The following is a 12,738-nucleotide window of genomic DNA, read 5'->3' as shown; positions in this document are numbered from 1 at the left end:
ACCGGTTAGGTTGGGTTGTTCGTTGGCTAGAACGGATAGAGATGCATTCGCTAGGAAGAGTACGGATTGTCGTGTATATCAAAGCGTCGTTCTGAGCTAAACTGTTAAGTATCCCGTAACCAATGTACTACGTGAAACGCTATGCTGTTATCCCAGATGACGATACTATGACCGTAAGTAATACATTTGCGTCTGGATCCTTTACTCTTACGTTATTTACAAAGACCTTTTTGTCATTGCGGTTGGACAGCTTGATATATTCTTTTAATTAAAAACGACCGATTCTGCATTTCGTTCTACGGCGCCTGCTAGACAGATGCTTCTTTTACAACGATATCTCTTGAAGACTTATATTTCTATTTATCTTATTAAACAGCTCGAACTTCCTGACAGAAATAATAGCAGTCTTTATTATTTTTTTATGTGTAACTTATCGCGTGTCATTCAAAACGAGGTTAGAAATTTATTTAGGAATTATAAATACCATTTATGTTACGGATGACGCTATAAAGATATGCTAGGGATTACGTGTTAATTGGGAGAATAAGTCAAGTTTGTTATGATATCACGGTATCCCTAGTATGTATACAGGATTATTCATGACTATTGTGCTAGCCACAGTTTGTGCGTTTTATTTATACGGTGAAACTAACTTCACTGTGCAACAGTTCTGAATAGCTCCGTACTGTGACGTGATTTTTCGAATCACGGTCCCAAGGCGGCTCCGGTTACCAATACAGATAACGTTCTCGATTTCTGGTTCCCTTCGGGTCGCCACCCTGCTGAGAAGCTATGCTCTCGGGTTGATTCGTACAGTTATGTCAAAGCTCTCGTAAGATTTCGTTATTGTTTAGTTGAGGTCGAGGTGCTCGAATCTGCCGTGGGGAGATAGTCTCGACGTACCGAGTTGCCCGGCAGAGGAGAGTACCCGACGGAGACGTCTCCACGGACCGGCAGAAGCCCGGGTGAGATACCGGCGCCCCGCTGGAGATGGGCAAAGGGCTGTAGAGCGGGCGGAGGTAGTTTTGATACGATTAAGGGCAGGAGAGGTACCTCCTGCCCGAGTTAAGGATGTCGTGCCCAGCTGTCGCCCGATGCCCTGGGGAAGTGGCCTTGGAGGATCTCCAGAAGATACGTACCGATTCGTTAAGGAACGCTTTTGATTTGATTTAAAGGGACGATTCGAAGGAGATAGAAGAGCTATCGGTCATAAGGCTCTTAACCAATCAGAATGATTAGTTCTCGGATTTGGCTATTGTCAAAGTAGTCTGTCTCGGGGCACCGACCGAGGTGTCACGGGGTGGCTGGTGCTCCCGTGCTATCTGTTAATAGTTTTTCTTGCCGTGTTTCGCTATGGTATAGCAAGTTCTCGACTCGTACAGTTCTCGCGTGGTTCTCGCGATATCCAGGCAATTCTATGAATTCCTGCGAGTGTTCCAGAGGTGTAGTGCTGTGCCTTAGTGCAGTGGTCACAAGAGTGTTCTTTGGATACAGTTCTCGGCCTCCACGGATTAGCTGCACCAGCTCCGGTGAGGATTCCCAATTTATTAATTGGTGAAGGGATCTCCATAGACAATTAAGATCCGTTCTGATACGTTCTCGGTTCGTCGCTCTCTGTCTCTCGCACTATTTGCCGGACTCTTACTCCGACCCTCTCTACCTCGAACCTAGCAGCCTGAGCGGCCGTGCATTTCCGTAACCGTCCGCTTCCGTTCGTGTATCCAGTTGCGTTTGCTGATTTTACGCTCCCCTAAAGATCAGCACTTACGGTTGCGTTTCTCGATTTTACGCGTCCCCAAAAATCGACAGGATCCGTTAAGCTATCGCCTCGTCCGATAGGTTCCGTCAGAGCTCTCGTTCTTGGTGGAGTTGGGCCTGTTCCACCCCAACTCCCAGTTTATACCGGCTCGTCAGTTCCCGGTGAAAAAAAAATCGGCTGGCGCCCGCCTGGCTTGCGGATGCACGAACGACGGGTGGACGGCCGAAGGTAACGTAGGTTGCTTCTCGAAGATAGTCGTTCTCGTATGTTTTGCTATCGGTGTCGGGTCAAGGAAAAGAATTATGTTACAGTACATATATGAACGAGGGTGGGTTATGTTTAAGTACCTGTAAGCCTATTTGAATGAGGGCTGAATTTGGTAATGAAAAGTTATAAGATACATCCATCCCCAATGTGATTCACTTTAATTGCCAGTTGAATTGCAACTTCTTACGAACTCGTGGGATTTCGCAACCTCTCTAGCCTGGAGAGTTTTCACGACGCTTATTGGATTTTTCTCAGGATTTTTACGCGACTGACTCACACCTAGTAGAACTGCACTCTCCTTCTCTACTCCTGCTATGGTATACCTCGGACGTTTCATCGTCTCAGATGTGGCTCACACCCACAATCGCGAGACACTTTTTTATTCCTCAGTTGGTACAGTCCTGAATGGTAGAATCAGAATTCGAAGTCCACCAACCTCTATACACTCCAATGAGCTTTTAATACCACATGCACTTGCACTTACAGCTGCACTTGTTCCCACTCTACGCATACTTGCAAAACCTGTTCCTGTTCGGATTTTCTACATTTTCTCGTTAATTAGTACCACCATTACTGGTACTGTTACTAACACTGCTACTATTGCGACTCTTTGCTAACCTTGCACTGTGAAGACCTGGTGGTACCTGTAGTACCTAGATTATACGTATATTTCTATGTAACATAGGTGACGCTACTAGTTAGGAATCGGTGGGTTTCATTAAAATTTCATTAAGCTCCACGTGCAAAGTTATTACGGTTTTCATGTTCGAAATTGAAACCAGAAATATTATCGTGGATGGTCGTTACAGGATTATTATTTTACGATTTTTTGAATTTCATTTTCACTGAATTTTCTAATTCATTTTAGATTTTTTTTTGTGTATCTTTTTTTTTCATTACCGTTCTTGTCATCTATTCTTCAAGGCTTGTACAAGCTCACGGCACTTTTACATGAAATGAAACTGTCAAGAACGGTAAATACTCGAATAAATTGTCACACCAGACACGTGAAAAATGGCTTCTCACTTTGAGAACTACCTCGCGCGATACGCGAATTCTGACCGAATTGGTAACACAGCAAAAATTATCAAAGATAATTCATCGAATTGAAAAAAATATTCATAGTTTTTTCTCATCTCGTATCAAATTATTATTTTATTATCCAATCGATCCTTACAAAATATAGAAGTACTCAAAGAGTGAATTGGAATAGGTAATTTAAGACCAATAAGCAGATCGTTTGATCAAAATCAACATAACAGAGTAGACATGAAAATATATATATATATATTTGCGTCCTACAGTGTCGTGAAAAGGGGGTTCAAAATATTCGAACAAAACATAACAGTTTCGCCATTCTTATCATTAATATCGTTTCATCCCCTTTTAGAAAGACCAGAAGCGGGTAACTCCACCACCCTTCGAGACTGTTCAGCATTACTCATTGTCAATAGTACCTACGCCCATTCATCCCTCCTGTAGCCCTTTTTTACGTGGACGGAGGGAAGTCCCACAGCCACGACGATTTGTTAAAGTTTATGCCGCTTCTGACAGATACGCCATTTGCCCTTTTCTCCAAGAATCTTGATGGGAGGTGAAAAATCCAAAAAAAAATTAGAAACAAAGAACACAAATATTTTTGTGTAATATTAAAGATACTTTTAGCGCGATGCAGATATGGTATGATGATAACAGACTGAACATGACATATGTATATACTTTTTTTGAATTGCTACCCTTGCACTATGCTTCTGTTACATTGCTTTCCTATGGCTCATAAAACACTATATCCATATCTCAAAATATTCAGTTTACTTGATAAATGGAAATTTATCTATTTAAATAGTACCGTCTGACTGTGAAGTAACATTTCCACTGACAGATACAGGGTAAATTTTTTTAATGAAGACCAGTGAAGAAAAAACACGGTAATTACCAAAGATAATTCATTAGCCACGTCAAGGGCAGGTTTAATCCCCTGTTAACCCCAAAAATATAATATTGTAATTAAATGTAAATTTCTTGTGTCTTGTCTGTCTTAAAATTAATTGAGATGTTTTTTTTTAATATTTCTACACTTTCACAAAGCGTAGGTTTTGAATAAATTGAAAGATGCTATTGTCGATTAACAAAGAAAATCGTGTGTCAGAAATAGATATAAATATGTAAATTGGGTAAACCCGCCAGATTTTATTCGAGAAATAAATATCAAATTTACGTAGAATCATTTTTGCTAATAATCATGAAATAATATGTAATATTTAATATACTTCAGTAATACATTGAATTTAATCGCCAAATATGTATATCAACGTCGAAGCCAATTGCAAAATTGATACGATATAGAGTGTAAATTAATAAAATTTAATAAAAGTCAGATGGTCATGATAGATCAAGGATACATATTATCAGTACATTTTGATGATGAAATGTGCAAATCACCAATCATTTAAATTTGATTAAGATTAATCACGTACAAATAATTTAATGTTATTTTTAAAATGTATTGAATTGACGAATTTATGGAATTTTGAAAAATCAAAAGATAGACAAATAGAATTGCATACAGGGTCATACCGCTAATCCTCTCGTGCCGAGAGTGGTAGAATGGAAAAGTGCATTGATAGACTTGCATTCGTCGATACTCATGGAACTTGAAAATTTATATTCAATATGTGCGAATGTGAAATTCAATGTGTATTTCAATATTATTGCTTTAGTGATTTGTTCAAAAATTGAAATTTCGTTGTTATGATTCTAATTGCGTAATACACCCCTGTAGTTCTGCGTGGCTATGCGTATAGTTATATAATTATTACAAAATATTTAGCAAGACTTATTATATTTATGACAATAACTTTTATTGCTGTTTTATATTTTATTATTTAAACGTATATCTAAAATAAATAAAAGTTATTTTAATTATTGATGTTTATAATATAAAATTATTCAAACAATTTCAAATTGAATGTAGGATGTAATTGTGAATATTGGTCTTTCAATGAAATATATGACAATATGACATTAAAAACGTGGATTACAAGCGTACGTATTTTTTTAAAATAAGAAAACGACCGGACGTCTAATTAAAATGAAAACCAATTGTTAAGAGTTAAAAATCTCCATTATGATTTAATATTAATTAACATACCACCTTTTGTCATAATTAAAAATAACTCATGCATATTTGCTTCTATTTAAAACGACGTTATAACATTTTTTTTATTTAACTTATCACTGAGTTCTCGTGGTAGATTAAAACTTTATTATTTGTGAAGTACCTGGCACGTGCTAGATATAGATATAGAAGTAGAAATGAAGAAATATGAGATAAATATGATAGAACAAAGCGGCGCAAAGGACACAAGGAGGAGCATTTTAATGAGGCGCGGTTATAATGACATACCGCTACGTCGCGACGTTTATTGAGCTTTACCGAATGACTCGAAAACTTTTCGAACGCGGCGTCACATTTTTCAATAGAATTGAATTCAAAAAATTTGTTTAGTCTGATGAATTAAAACGGGTCGGTATTAGGTGCAAAGTCAAAGAAAATAATTTGCAAGCCCTATATAGATATAGCATATACGATCGTATTTTTTGAAATCTTAAGTCATGATCTTTAGAGCGATTAGAATTTTATTCTCAGGAGAATGCGTTACGCATACAAAGTCGCATTATGATTTCAGGGTTTTTGTTTTTTTTCGACGAAAAACCAATAAACTTCGAGAAACGTTCTTATCGAGCGACGCGACCGCGAATATATTAAGATTTTCCCAGAGGTGCGAGGAATGCCGAGTGAAATTAAACACGGTTTAACTAGCGGAACTTTGTCCATTTATAAAGCATTGTGTTAGGCGATAGTCGCTTGCGCGAACGATAAGGAGGGCAAACAATCAAGTCGCTGAGGCGCATAATTACTTAAATATTAACGATATGAAGGCATGAAGGCGTCGCTTTTAAGTTTATCCGATAGTTTCACTAGCAGAATTACTGGATTTGAGATATTCTAAGGAATCTATGGAATTTTTTGCCGTTGGGATACATATCTCTTTTTGGAATATTAACGTGACATCGTAAGACGTTGTTGTTTCTTCTATTTAATGTAAATATTGGAAATTAGATAATTTCGGAAAATTTAATAAAAGCATAGAGGAATATGAGACACGTTGATATTGCATCTGACATTATTTGGGAGGAGGGGTGGAATCTGGTGAATCAATTAATTCGACCCAAATGACAGTAACAAAATTCAATTTTGAAAATCCCTACGCTACTGGGAACTGGCAGTCGGCAATTTTGGAAACTCAGCCAATTTACCTAGACGCTTGGGATATCTAGGGGTAGTTTCCAAAGGGATTGGTGAACAGAATCTTAATGATAGGGCGTGATCCAAATGAGTCAAGTCCTTGAATTAACTCAAGTGGCGGTGGTTCATCGAAATGTAATCGATACAGTATAATAATAAAATCTATGAATTCTTGTTAATAGGAGTGAGAAGAGGAAACTTCGACTTCAGCTTGTAATACTAGCAATGAGCAGATACAGAATAACGAGGTCAACCGTGGTTGGAGAATCAATAGGAAACAATAGTTTCCCTGGGAGTTCAGTACCATTTAAAATGGCTGACGGTACGAAGAGGGTGGATATACACACACAGAAAAGATTCCACCACCACCATTAAGGGTAGGTTAAGAACCAGCAAGAGAAGCACAGTTCTCACAATACCACCTGAAATATTTCAGTTTTTCGATAATCAGTATTTCGAAAATTAAAAAAAAGACGATCACCATGAAGTTAATACAAAATACAAGGGCGATAGAAAAATAGTATGAAAATTCTTGAAACTCATCACCTTATCAGGTCTATGGAATTTGTTTTTCACCCTTGCGATTGCTTATCACTGAAAGATTTCTTGAATATACTTAAGTCATGGTATTCGTAAGATTACCACCTATTGAATTTCCCACCCTCAAAGCCGAATTCCGTTTTACCTTATGAGTTTCTTTGTTTCGAGCGAAACAATCAAATCAAAACAATATCACTTTAAGTGCTATCAAGTAATGAGTAGCATGAAACTGAAACCCGTATAAAGGATACATGCATGAATAACGAATAAAATGAATCGATAATATATATAATGGAAACCATAGGAATATTATTGAATGCTACTTATTGACACTTTCTATCTCCGATAACAGTAGTCAGCAATAGGAGTATTTCCACAGCAAATGGAAGTAGTAAATAGGTCACGTTCGATTAGGCCATTGGACACTGTTGTGCATTCATTAAACAGCATCGTTGACACTCATTGTAAATAGCACATTTTCACATTAGTCCTAACGAAGCTAAACATCCCAGCGGAGGCCACAAAAGAGAAAAAGAAAATAATCTCGAAAAATAAACAGCAACTTATACACTTAAAGAAACATGACATCCTATTGTCTCAGGTAACTATGTTAGAATTAATAAACTCCATCAGGTACCCAGTGTGGACTTCAGTGAAGCTTTACTGAAACAAGACAACTGAAACTTTTGATTCTCGCCAGACGCCTGTGTTAAATGAAACTCTTGAAGCTGATGGTTGAATTGGATCATTGACATTTTACATTGTCTTCTACAATGGTTATATGGGAAGAGTTATCCTTTCTCAAGACGTATCTGACTCGGTTGAACACCTGGAGATACACAGCAATGCGGAGAACACAGCGAGCCCAGAGTAACATTGGTGGTGGGGTAGAGATCAAACTAGGCCAGACTAGACCAAGAAGGAGGTTGGTAGGTCTGAGCCAGAATTGCTTTGAATACCCGTCGCATGAATCCTATCGGATTAATTACTATAGATATATAAGTCTGAAGGTGGTAGTTGGTGATGAACTGATGAGACTATTCCAAGTAGTAGTGTCACTGCTGTCCATATAGTATACATGTGGAGCATATAGCAGATATTGATTAGGCAAAATTATAAGTGTCAAGTATATCCGCGAGGTTATTTCGTAGTGAACTTTAACCCTTCAAATATGAGGCCTCTCGCCGCAAGCGACTATATGGACCTTGGCGCGCGCGGCGTATAAACTTTATATGCAATTATAATTTTTGAAGTACCATGACTTTAAAAATATTAGATATTAAAATATGGTCTATAGTAAAAATTTATGTGTTATTGATACACATTAAGTCTTGTTTTTTTAAATTTCGAATATATCAAAATGTCGCGCTCAGCGTGTCATCCGTACTCGAAGGGTTAACACAAGCGAGTGGTAGTAAGTAAATGTTTAATGATCACTAAAAGTTCAAGACGGCAATAAGATTCACAAGTCTATGGCTAATAAGAGATTGCGGAGAAAATAAAATTTTGAAAAATAGCAATATTTTTACTGTCTGTACGATTTATTGAAGCTAACTTTTCTTAAGAATTTTAATATAGGACTTTGTTTCAGCGTAATATTTGAACGATTGCTTTATTGGAAATTAACATCCTTTTTTTGTCGTCGGCATCACAAGCAAGCCTTTTCAAATTTCATAATTTTACATTTACATTCTTTTACAACGAATGATTTAAAGCCACACATAATCCGTGACATTCGAACGAATAACGTTTCGAATTTATAAATTCCATGAAATCCAAGAGTCCTTTCGTCTTGTTCCTGTATGCGACCGCAACACGACTCTGCACTCGGCCAATTCACCACGTAGAGGTCGTTACCTAGCATAACTACCGAGCAAATCCATATACACATATACGTAATATATGTATATATCCAGGTAACGTTTTGGAGAACCCTTAAAATTAAAAGACTATTATTTAACGGCACTAAAATGACAATAATTATGAGAGAAAATAACAATGATATTACATAAATTTTATGAAATTCAAACGTGAAATTGTCCGTTATTGATATTATTAATTTACAATACAAATTTAAATAATTACATTCGGTAATTTGCAAGTGATATTATTGTTGTGAGTAGGATACTGTCACTGTTTGAGTAATTAATTAAATTAGTTCCAGATATAATAAATGTCAAATGAGCTCATTAATATCAAATTGAGATACGGTTGGAAACATTGCATATGCAACGCAGTAGCATAATGAGAAACAGGATATCCGATCTCAAGTGTCAGGACCATAGATGAAAGTTTGACCATGAATGGAATTAATGGATCCTAGTACGAGGCGTCGTCATGTTGCAACACGCTGTAGATATAATAAGCGAAGGGTGAGTGAACTGTATGCTGCCCAGAAGCTTTGCACATGCGACTTGCACGTACACACGCAACTGCACGAGCTTACAAGCCAGCGGGTCGTGCCGAGCTTATCAATTTACATGTTATAATTTGTCTATTCACAAGCATATAGATCAGCCAATGATCAATCTGTTCTTATACTTGCAAAATCTTAATGCCAGGATTCGAGCGTGTCTCTTAATTACAATTATTATTTCGTTTTCAAAAAAATAGCAAAGAATTAATTTGAAAAATTTTATAAATTAATGCAGAAATAATTCAAGTGGGCCCATAAATAACGAATGATTCTATGTTGTATTATATAGAATGTACAGTGTGTTACCAACAGAGCAAATATTAAATATACATATCTTTCTTTCTCCAGTTCACTAACCTTACCAATTTGTTATTCTGGTATTGTAACTGTTGTGCCCCGTGGGAACCTAGATGAGAACCTTAATTAATGATACGCCGAAAAGGGGAGAAATCGGTGCGTTTGGTTCTCTCTCTTGGTGCGGATGTAGGTCGGATGGTGAGGTCTTATCCGTTCTTCTATTCCGGAAGACGTGGACGTGTGGATTCATGGGAGCCACCAGGGGTGAATGGTTCATGAGAGCGATGGATGCGAAATATTGTTGGGGTGCGTGTGGACCTCTGCGGTCTGGTTGATGTCGGAAGAGACCTTTGCGAGATGGTCTGCGGCCACTTTCGAATTCCGTGGGTGCAGGACTGGGCCTTCGACTGAGGTCAGGTCAAGGCATTCGATAATTTGTTCCCAAGGCCAGGTAGGCTAAAACTTCGTCATATCCGGTGGTAAAGATTCTGAGCTCGCATATCGACATCCTTGATTACCATCGAATACGAAGTATTATACATTTCGTGTATTTCTAATAGGAGAATTAATTATATAATATTATGTACATTGTATAGGAATAACCAGGTGCTCTTCGACTGATTTGCTACTAAGAGTGTAGCAGATAGCAGAAAAGGCTTTTTGATGTCAGAAATCAATTTTCTCTGAAGCTCACAAAAAACTCGCAATATGGACGCCTTTGATAAATAACCGTGGTCTGTGAAGGAATCGTGAGCCATTACTCGCCGGAAGTGGTACGCCACTTTTCGGACCCTTTAACTGGAAGGAGTCCAACCCCCGTCACCCGACACTCTGCACCAAGTTCCCCTATCATTTCTTTCAGAAATTAGCTTATTTGTCCAACAACAATAACACACATTGTGATATACAAGATTATTCACGGCAAATGCACCAGCTGAAGTTGACATCAAATGGGTGATTTCATCAATCAGAACAGTGTGACGTCATTAAAGAAATGGAAGTTATCATCATATTACTAACATCATGGGCTTCAGAATCTTTCATTTGCTTAACAAGGACACACTGCTTCGATAGAATCGCGTCCAACTTCAGCTGGTACGTTTGCCGTGAATAACCCTGTATATAAAAAATCAATGCAAAATTTCATTATGCACACGACAGTGTAGAAAAATAATATTGTTTATATTCATATTTTGTTTGAGATGATATTCAAAGATAAAGTTAAAGGTAGTTTTATAGTATTTGATAATCTTATCTATTTTTTAGTGTTGCGCTAATTTTCATGATTTCATGGTAATCCGTGATGTGGTACATACTTACAGATATATTTCATCCCCTATACACCACTTTTTCAAGTATACTCCTAAAAGTCACCCTCCTATTATTATTATGAGAGATTATAATGATCTTGCCAAGTATCTAGTTACTGCACGGTGGTTAGCCACTCTATTCAGGATAAAACGCCTGTATTCGAAATTACCCCTATATTTTCAAGCGTTCTCCAAGTGCACATTTTGGCGTTTGCTACATAACGAAAGTTTTTAAAACATTGCTGTTACATATGACACTTGATTTTCTCAACTTTTCTTTGTAAGAGGATATAAAAGTTTTCGAAGTAAGAAAATTAAATTCGAAAAATTGTATAACAATCAAAAAAATAATTTTTATTCTTTTAAATTGTTACCTCAAATTGTGTTATAGATCAAGAAAAAGGATTTTAATGAATAATTTTGATATTTTCTTATGCAGACCAAAAACTTTCTAATAATATAAAATTGTCATAGGTGAATCAACGAAAACAAAATAAAAAGTGCCTAGTGAACTTTGACCCCAGTATTATGAAGAAACAAGGCAGGAAGTTCCTTCCGTCCTCTGTGTCAAGGTGGCTTATCAGTTACGTGAATTTTACAGGTTGGACTAAGCTTTACTAAGCTTGGAGTTGTTTTTTATGTAGTCTTAAAAAGTCACCGTGACGGTACTTTAAACGTGCCACCAGCTCACTTCCGGGCATTTTTCGCCTCCCCAAGAGCAAAGTTACTTTTTTCATGGACTACACAGTGATGGGGTCAAAGGTCATCCCTTACTGTGCCAAAAAATCTTTCGAATCCTTTACTTCCTACGGATGAAATGAAAACTAGGAAGAGGACCAAAACGCGTAAATGATAGTTCCAAGTAAAAGAGCTCAAAGAAGCTCATTGGTCTAAAATTAAATTTTTTGAAATATTTAATAATTTGTAAGCTTGGTAAAAACTTTCCTAAAGTACTCCTTGTCAAATCTTTTCTCAAACTTGAATTTATGGGCGTAATGCGAAGTTTCGTGAGATAAAAGTGTGTTTGTAAGATTAAAAATTTTTGTTGAAAAACCCGATTCTTCAACGATCTATCATATCTCAAGATCGACAGAATCTTAATACAAAATCTATCGACACAAAGGAGTCTGGACCTATTAAACAGAATCTGGTAGAGGCAAGCATACCTACCGTATTACCAGGGGATATTTCGATTTGCGATAAATCCAGCCCAGCTGGAGTTGCCAGCTAGATATTTATTTTTATCAGGAAAAGATGTTCACGGTATATTCTCACGTTGTTTTTTTTTTTGCGTTCAACTAAAAGAAAAAAGACGATAAGGGGAAATTGAAGATGGACACTCAACGATAGTTTGTCTTGAATATTACGTGAACGAGAAACATCTTTTTGTAAAGTGAAGGAATTATTCAAATATTATTTCTCGACTATTGTTCCACTCGGTTGTTTGAAATAGTATATATGTCTGACTCCGTTTATTGAGTATTTGCCCATTAGCGAGTAAATGGGAAATTCGCAAGATCTCCCAATTCTCGTGAAATTATGGAAACACACCAGTGATTCAACTTTGCAGATAGTTTAATCAGTCCTATGTAATAAGTAATATATATATATATATATAATCATTTACTGCAGCTCCATTCAGCTGCTTTAGATGCACTGTTATTATTTGTAATAATTATTATTAAGCAAAATTATTGACTAATAAAAATGTTTCATTAAATAAATACACTAATACACATCACGATATCGAAAGAATAAATAATTTTTTTTGGCTAAACTCACAAAACAAAATGCATTAATGCATCGAAATATTGACTTTGGCACACGATACCAGAAATTG

General features: G+C 36.8%; 1 long non-coding RNA gene across 3 annotated transcripts; it reads left to right on the top strand.

Annotated features, from left to right (window-relative positions):
- The first annotated feature begins 10 nt into the window (after positions 1-10).
- LOC112494902 lies at positions 11-11,262 on the top strand. Of its 3 annotated transcripts, none has more exons than XR_003060865.1 (4): positions 11-173; positions 6,518-6,712; positions 9,034-9,247; positions 9,640-11,262. It is a non-coding gene; the product is annotated as an uncharacterized LOC112494902 (long non-coding RNA). The 3 variants fall into 3 exon arrangements; XR_003060864.1 differs by lacking the exons at positions 9,034-9,247; positions 9,640-11,262 and adding exons at positions 7,364-7,476; positions 7,576-8,450; XR_003060863.1 differs by lacking the exons at positions 9,034-9,247; positions 9,640-11,262 and adding exons at positions 7,228-7,476; positions 7,576-8,450.
- The last annotated feature ends 1,476 nt before the right edge of the window (positions 11,263-12,738 follow it).

The sequence above is a fragment of the Cephus cinctus genome, unplaced genomic scaffold, assembly GCF_000341935.2.
Source record: "Cephus cinctus unplaced genomic scaffold, Ccin1 Ccin1_scaffold0967, whole genome shotgun sequence".
Lineage (NCBI taxonomy): Eukaryota > Metazoa > Arthropoda > Insecta > Hymenoptera > Cephidae > Cephus > Cephus cinctus.
This window is presented reverse-complemented; position numbering and strand designations above follow the sequence as displayed.